Consider the following 8482-nt stretch of genomic DNA (forward strand, 5'->3'; position numbering starts at 1 on the left):
GTAACAGAGAAATCTCAGTTTTAGATTCGTGTGGATTAAATTTTTTTTTCAAGTAATAAGTAAATTAGTGGGTTAATTTTGTGAGAAAAAAATTATAAACCACAAATCTGATCTTTAATAAATTTGTATTTTTTTTTCAAAACAAGATTTTAAAATCACAATTTTGATCCTCAAATTTGTGATATCTACACAAAAAAAATATATCAATTATCTACATTCCTAAAAAGTACCACTTGAATCAAATGCTAAAAATAAAAAGCTCACACTTTTCACACTAACTTATACATTACTTTTAACTATGTTAAGTATTTACAGAAAATTAATTTTTTTGCGATAATTTTTAGTTTAACAAATTAATAATTAATTTATCGTCGATCTAAGTTATATATGATTAATTTTTATTGTGTATATAGCATTTTTAACAATACCTTAATCACATAAAACCCAATACCAACTCCTTATTACCACTCCCTTATGCATGTAGAATGCTTTCAATTTCATAACCATATATATAAGGTGAGTAGGGAATATTTGAAGACCATCATTTCATCCAAAAAAAAGGTGAAGTCATATAATTTTATAAAGAAAGATAGTGACGTACTCTCAGTCCGGTTCCATTTTTAATCACTTGTATTATTCCATAAGGGAAAGTATGAGGAGCCAATGAAATATTTATACAATGTGTACAATGGAGGTTTATGAAGTATTAGAGATATAATTATTAGTGTTACATTTTTTCATCAGCTGAATCTTTTGGGATGAGTGGTATCATGCATGGTATTAAAGCGCTAGATCTAAAAGGTCAAGAGTTCGATCCTTGGTGAACCCAGTCCATTGTCTCCCTAGCGAGATCCATTCCATAATGGCCAGATTACCACTTTTAATCACTTGTATTATTCCATAATGGCCAGATTACCACGAATAACAATGATATCCATAGATTCCTTCCTTTGAATGCCATCACATGAATTTATTCCAAATTAAACCATCATGTATTATTAGCTACAAAAGGATTGGGACATTTGGATAGCAACAAAAACAAACATAACCCCACCATTCCTAACAGAATACCATACCTTCTTCCGAGAATACTTGCATGACAATAATCACAGTTGCTTTATTTCTCTTTTTCTTTGCTTTTTTTTAATTTTCCTTTCATACTCTATTCTTATTATGATTACTATATACTATTTTTGTTTTTTTTGTTTTTGTTTGCTGATCCTTTCTCGCCCCAAATATCTTTTCGATTTCCATGCTTGATTTTAGATCCTTGTTTTTATTTCCTTTTTCTTTGGGTGAGGAAATGTATTTTCATATAAATTAGATTTAATTTATATTGCAAGTGAAAAAAAAATTAACCATATTAAATGTATATATCAAATTAATTATTCGTATAAAATATATATTAATTATTAACATAATATAATATACATATTAAAAATAAAACAATAATAATGATTTGGTAGTTTTTTGAAAAACGAATTATAAATTGAAGTCATAGTTATGTACTATTATAGAGAATTGTTACGGTACTCTTATAAAAGTATTGAGTTTGATGATCTAAGTTAGAGGTTAATATTTATTTCCAGGTTTACTAAATTTTCAAAACTAATTTTTAAATAATTAATTTTATTTAATGAAAAAATTAAACCCATAATTTCTCAATCTCATACAATATATAGAATTATCCGCAATTTCAACACCGATATAATAAGTGCAAATATTTTATTAGTTTAATAATATAAAATGTAAAAATGTGTGAAATTAAAATCATATGAATTAAAAAAAAGTACGAAAAGCTAATGAAATATTTGTATAATATATATAATAAAAATTTATGAAATATTAGAGATATAATCATTAATCTTACTTAAGAATTATTATATAATTATGTTGATTAATTAATGCATACCTTGTTTGTTCCAAGAAATGTCACAATCGTTCTATTCTATATGTCCTTAGCTTTATTAATATTTTCTTTTTAACGGATCTATATCAAAAGATTTGTTGGTCAGTTACTTTCTCCTTTTTTCTTTGTTTAGATTTCATGCTTTATTTTGAGTTGATCTAATTAGATATTCGGGATACTGTTTTTGTTTCTTCTGCATGCTGAACCTTTCCTCATAAAGCAGCTTTTCGTGTTTTATGCTCACACTTGTATTTTTAGAGTAAATAACTAAATATAAAATTATGCTAGTGCGTGATAACTTGATATATACCTCACTGCTTTAATTTATTAAATAAAACCAGAAATAGAAACATTGAAAAAAGGTTATTATTAGAATAAATTAAACAACATAAAAAGTATGTATTGCGTGCTCCTTATTAATTCGCCCAAAGTAGCCTTATATAGTAAGAGATGGTATATTCTGAAAGCTGTGTGTTAAGCCTCTGATTGGATAAAATTTAAGATTAAAACTTGGTCATCGTATTAGATATTGTGTTATATAAATATATACATATAATTTCTTTTTATTAAAAGTAAAATTATAGTATATGAATAAAATTACAATCAACGAATTAAAACAAAAATTTACTAAATTTTGAATTTATCTGTATTATCTTAAAAGTACCTTTTTTCTATTGAAATATAATATTTAAACATATAACAAATTTCTTTTATATATTTGATATTTGATAGTTTCGTTAAGCTATAATAAAAAAGAAACTTTAGTAAAATATAATATTATTGAGCTATTTAATTAAAATTATAAAGTCAGTATTATCATTATAAGTATTTACATATATATAAGATTTTAAATTTAATTACTTAGTTAAGTTTAATTTAATTTTTAACAAAAACTGATTTATATATCCAAAGTTGTTTAATATTTATCCAGATAGTTACGTTCTTTATTGTGCGACTAAAATTTTTATATATAAAAAATTTTAATGTCAAATATAAAAATATTTGATCATTTTAATATTCTATAGAATTGTGGTGATAGTACAAAATGTCAGTAATAAAAAAATTTTTAATTATAAAAGAATAAAATGTTATTGATATTTTGTAATAAAAAATATTATTTTAATTATTAAAACACAAAACGTCATTGATGTTTTGTTAAAAAATATTATTTTAATTAAAAAAACACAAAATGTTATTGACATTTTATATATGACCATAGTAATATTTAACACACAATTTGATTAATCATAGAGAATTTCATCGAGTTAAACCCTAAAATGGTCCCTGAGATTCACAAAATACACCAATTTAGTCCTTGACTTCCCAATTGCACTAATTACGTCATTCAGATTGCAAAAAATGCATCAACGTAGTCCCTCTCGAATTTTTCGTTCATATTGCTTGCCGACGGGAGTGACGTGGCGAATGATTACCACGCTGGAGGATGAAAAACGTCGTCGTATTGGCGATCATTCCTCTCCCCCTCCTTCTCGTGCTTCTCCCTCTTCAACCTCTCTCAATTCCTCCAAAGTCTTCCCCCCATTCTTCTTCTTGTTCTCATTCTTCACTTCCCTATCATTATCATCCCCATCACCCTTCTCATCGGCGCCATTACGAATCTAAAAAATACCAAGGCATCTTCACACCCTTCCCTGCTACCCCATACGGCTCTAACCTATACTTTTCATCCTCGGGACCCACCACCACCCCCGAGGACTTCCCTTCTTCTTTTTTCATCCTCTTCTCCTTCTTCCACCCTTCCCTTTCCCCTAACAACTCCTTCCTCTTCTCGATTTCTCAGTACAGGATCAAAAATTTTAATCCCCTCGAACAAGTTAATGTGTCTGTTGTCACCCAAATTCTTCAATTCCAGTTCTTCTTCTTCTTCATCCCCCTTCTCTTCCTTTGCCTTGGCCTTAACGAGAGGAGCCAAACCCTTGGCGGTGCAGAGGCGCTCGAGGCAGAGCTCGACGTCGCGCTTTCTGACTTCGTCGCACTTGATCTACTCGTTTCTGGTGGCTTGCTTCTCATCGCGGTGGACCTTTTCCCTGTTGTTGTAGTTGTAGACGTTCCACCGCTTCTGCAGGAGAATGTTGAGACCGCCATGGCCTCCCATTTTTGGTGGCTTAACGATTTTGCTTGCTGATGTTAAAAATTATTGGCTGTGAAATTTGTAATATCGATGAACTATGAGTTTGATGATTGGCCTTTTTCGATTTTTCCAGCGAGAGATACGATATTGATAACAAATTTACAATACTTTGTTGTGAATTTAGTTTGGAACACGTTGTGTGTCCGCGGGTGTAATTGGAAATTCTGAAAACCCTATGCCAAATCAATATGATCCTTCTTCTCTGTCTTCAATTTGTGTCGCCTCTCCATGTGGCTTCCTGCAACCAAGGAGATGGAAGGTGAAAAAATTCAATGCCGGAAGAACAAGGACAAAAAAATTAAGAAACTAATTAGACAAATTAACAAAAGAATACAACGCAGCAAAAACACAGCAAAGAAAGGACTCACCTACTAGAATTTTGGCGAAAATGGCGAGAAGTAAAGCAACATAGAAAGACCGCGAGAAGCAGCGTAATAGGCAAGAACTACGAGCATCACGGCGAGGAGGATAAGAAGTTGCTCGGCCGACACGGACAGAAGGGGATAGCAACTTTAGAGTTGGGGATGATGGCTTGGGTCTCTAGCGTGGCAATCATTCGCCACGTCACTCTCGCCGGCAAAAAATATGAACGGCAAATTCAAGAGGGATCACGTTGATGCATTTTTTAGAATCTGGAGGACGTAATTAGTGCGATTGGGAAGTTATGAACTAAATCGGTGCATTTTATGAATCTCAAGACTACTTTGAGATTTAACTCGGATTTCACCCCTAATAATACAATATTAAAACGAAAAAGTTCTTGTGGTGCATGGTTTGGACACTCTTGAGTATTAATGATTAGTAAAAAAGGAAAAAGGGGTTAGGAAGCTATTTTTAACATAAGCTAAGAGAGGGGTAGTTGCGTGAATGCTTTGTGTAGTTACTAGCAGTTGACAGTTCAGACAATATAGTAGCTAGTAAGAGCGGCGGATTTAGAAAATTTTTTCGTAACAATAATTTTTATAATTAAAATTTGTTATTATAAACCATAATTAATTTTAAAATTATTTAACTAATAAATTAAATATTAAAATAATAATTTAAAGAATAATATATAATTTAAAATTTTATTCTTTTAGATTTTATATTTTTAAAAAATTATATAATTTTTTATTGTTAATATAATTAAATATTTTTTTGTATGTTCTCAAAAAATTATTTAAAAATTTATCTCCCATAGGATTAGTCAATTCTTTATTATATTTATAGTTAAAAAAATTCTTTCAATTACTATCGTTGTTAAAAAATAAATTTATGATATTCAATAATGGTGATATTTTTTAAAATATTTCTCTAATACTAGAAAAGATAAATTTATAAGCTTAAATTAATTTATTAATAAATATAATATTATTTAATTCTTTCCTATTAAATATTTAAAATCAAAGTTTATATATTTATAAATGATTAAAATCAAATATAACAAACTAATTCAATAACATTGTGGACTTATTGTTCTGGAGAATTCAATATATAACATTGTGTCTTTATGATTATGGGATCACATTTATTTGTATAGTAGAACAAATAAAATTTATTATTAAATATTATTTGAAAATTTTTCAAAATTTAATAGGGGTATTTGCCCCACACCATTACAAGTGCATCCCCCTGGCGAGCATTAATTTTGGGGTGTATTGGGTGAATTTTTTATCTTTATGGACATTTTTAATATCTGTATGATTTTCTTTGTGTAATTTTTTCCATTTCTTTTTACCTAAATGTTAAATGTGTATGATATCGTGAGAGTTTAGACTTCTATATATATCAGAATTTTTATAAAAGAAAAAAGAGTTTTAAGGTTAAGATTTTAGTTGTTTAATTTTCATAACAGTTTTGTATCTTGTTGAATAAGAATAATATCCACTTTTTTTATCTTAATTATTTATTTCTTGATGAATGCACAAAACCGGCTCCTGCTTCTTCCAAACTACTGCAACAAACATTCATCTATTCAGGGACATCAATAATATATTACGTGTACAAAAAATAAATTATCAAATTAATTATAATATATTTTTGTATTATATGTATATTTTTAATTATTTTAATATATATTTTAAATTTTATCATATATTCTATACAAATAATTAATTTAGTAGTTAATTTTTAGTGGGTACAAAATATTATATTACTGTCATGACATATATATATATATATGTCACATCTGATCTTTCTAGAGAGCAAAGTAAACATTGCACAAAAATAGTCGGAAAATTCGATCACAGGAATAACAATGTGGTTGTATATTTAAAGCTAGCAAACTCTTATATATATCTCCTATATTCACAAATTAATTTACTTATTTTGTAAGTAATTGGTCATAACAAATCTTTTAATCAGTTTCTATAATAATTATACTCTAATTAACTACTTTTTATCCTAATTAACTCCACACACTTTAGTCAAATAATAGTAATTCATATACAATACAAGTTAAAATATAAAACATATATATTGAAAATGAATTAAATACAATATGTATTTATATACAAATATATAGTAATTAATTTAGAAGCTGATTTTTTGTGTGCACATAATAATTTTAAAAAGTTTGTTTATTTTAATGGTTGATTATTATATTAAAAAAATATGTAAAAAAATTGTATAAATATATATAGATACATAATGACTAATTTAATAATTTTTTTGTGATAAATATGATTTTAGTTTCTAAAGTTTAACCCAAAATCTAAAATAATTTCAAGAGCTTTTGCATTTGATTTCGTCCTAAGATTAATTTTGATTTTATAATCATCCTTTTACAAAAGAAAAAAAAAAGTTACCTTTTGCACAATTTTACTCCTAATAAAAATAATAATTACAATTCTTTTTAAAAAATCCCTTCTTTTATAATTGCCACCCTCAGCATTTAACAAATCCCACCCCTTAATAGTGTCGTCCATTGTAATCACGTCGCCTTTTATAGATGATTTTTCTTTCAGTCTCTTTCATAACCAACAACAAAATTAATATTCAAAATTTTTGAAATAAAAAGAAGGAGAAGAAAGAAGGAGAGAGAGAAAGAGGAGGAAGTCACCACGCTCCTCTCTTGAATTTCTTCTCAAATTTGTACGCAAGCTTTGGATGGGTGATGTAGTAGCGTTGACTGTTGAGTGTAACATACGAAGGCCATCTTCTATGGAGGGCTCTTTATCGTCGGTGTGGAAGAAAGAGTAGGTGTGAGTACGTCGGTGGAGGGCGAAAGCAGCTCTGCGACTCATAGAAATTGTTCTTTCGATCGGAGGATGGTTCCTTTACTTTTGAGTTTCGAGCAGTGCTAGTGAACTCATATCTTCAACTGCGAGCATCTATCATTGTTGAAGAAGAATGAATAGGAGATGACGATGAGGATGAAAACGCTGAAAAAGAGTGAGAAGACAGAAGGAATAATGATGGAGCTTTTTTCTTAGGATAATAGTGAATGGGAAGAAATTCCGCCTATGCTACACTTGTGGTACATAGCCGGTCCCAAACCCAGATAAAAGAGGAGGGTTGTGTTAGATTTTCGACAACCAACATAAAATCTTAGTCAAATTTTTACGACACGGATCAAACCCGTTATTGCGCTAAAGTTAGATTATTGCTCGGAAACAATGTGCTATATGGCTCGCGTATAGTGTCAAATGAGCCCGAGCGTAGTGTTAAATGAGTAAGGATTTCCGTATTGTTGTAAATGGACGAGGGTAAATAAGCTAATTCACAAAGAAAAAGATAAAACTAAAGGTCGGAGCGACAGAAGGTTGAGATTTGGGGCATGGAACATAGGCTGATGTGGTATTATGTAATTTAATACACATGTAAAATTATTTTACACTAATACTACATCAAAATTAAATTTTAATAAAAAATCAAATAAAATTTTATCACTTATATAACTATCTTAATAGAATAAATAAAAATAATATTAAATTTAAAATTAAATTGAGATCAAATATTAAAGTAATAAATTTTATTTTTAATTTTAAATTACTATTTATGACATATGATTTTATTAATTCTGATAAATCATTTTGTGGCATCGAAATAAAATTGAACTTAAAATTAGTATTCAGATTTTCTTAAGTATGTTTGTTAAGTATTGACCACAATTAATTAGGATACTTGTCAATAATAAAAAAAACTTAAATTTTTAATGGGATTAAATGCATAATTCCAACTTAGAGTAAATCACTAATTTTACACTCTAATTATGAAAATGTTGACAAAAAGATCTCATTTTTATTAACGACAAAAATATCTTTAGAATATTTTAAAATGTATAAAAGTATTCGATATTAAATATATATTCTTAAAAAAATTTTAAAAATTGAATTTTATTAAATTTTGCAAGCATTATTAGAAAAAAAATATACTTAAAATTTGGTGATTTAATGCTAAATAAATTTTTTATCAATAGCAAGAATACTTCAAAAAAAATT

The 8482-nt window shown here is 28.0% G+C and overlaps 1 pseudogene; it reads left to right on the forward strand.

Annotated features, from left to right (window-relative positions):
• Window positions 1-3353: 3353 nt before the first annotated feature.
• On the forward strand, window positions 3354-4055 carry LOC110274865 (uncharacterized; annotated as a pseudogene).
• The last annotated feature ends 4427 nt before the right edge of the window (window positions 4056-8482 follow it).

The sequence above is a fragment of the Arachis duranensis genome, chromosome 8 (genome assembly GCF_000817695.3).
Source record: "Arachis duranensis cultivar V14167 chromosome 8, aradu.V14167.gnm2.J7QH, whole genome shotgun sequence".
NCBI lineage: Eukaryota > Viridiplantae > Streptophyta > Magnoliopsida > Fabales > Fabaceae > Arachis > Arachis duranensis.